The sequence below is a fragment of the Apaloderma vittatum genome, unplaced genomic scaffold (assembly GCF_000703405.1).
Source record: "Apaloderma vittatum isolate BGI_N311 unplaced genomic scaffold, ASM70340v1 scaffold23866, whole genome shotgun sequence".
Classification (NCBI taxonomy): Eukaryota; Metazoa; Chordata; class Aves; order Trogoniformes; family Trogonidae; genus Apaloderma; species Apaloderma vittatum.
Genome location: NW_009721587.1, coordinates 20715 through 21109, shown reverse-complemented (window position 1 = coordinate 21109; position 395 = coordinate 20715).

Here is a 395-nt window from a genome sequence, read left to right as displayed (position 1 = left end):
TGGCTGCCGATAGCTCGTGCTGCTCCAGCGAGGGGTCCCCCCTGCTCCCCCCTGCTTCTCCCTCCAGTTCTCCCTGGCGGAGAAACAATTTTGCTCCCTCGCACAGAATTCTTATTGCTTCTGTCCCGGTGGGACGTCATGGCAGGAGTCTCACGTCTCCCTGGGAGGACTGGGATGGACGATTTAATAGTTGTAACCCAAAACCTTGAAAAACCACAATTCCTCTGCCACAAATCAGAGCTTAGAGCCTGGCAGTCACCCCGTCCTCTCTCTAACTCTGCAGTCTCATTTCCCTCGGATGCATTTCTCTTTGGAAATGCCCCAGTGGGTTATTTACCTGCCACTGGGCTGTCTTGGGTGTGGGAAGGGTTTTTTTTGGGGTGTCTCCAGCCTCC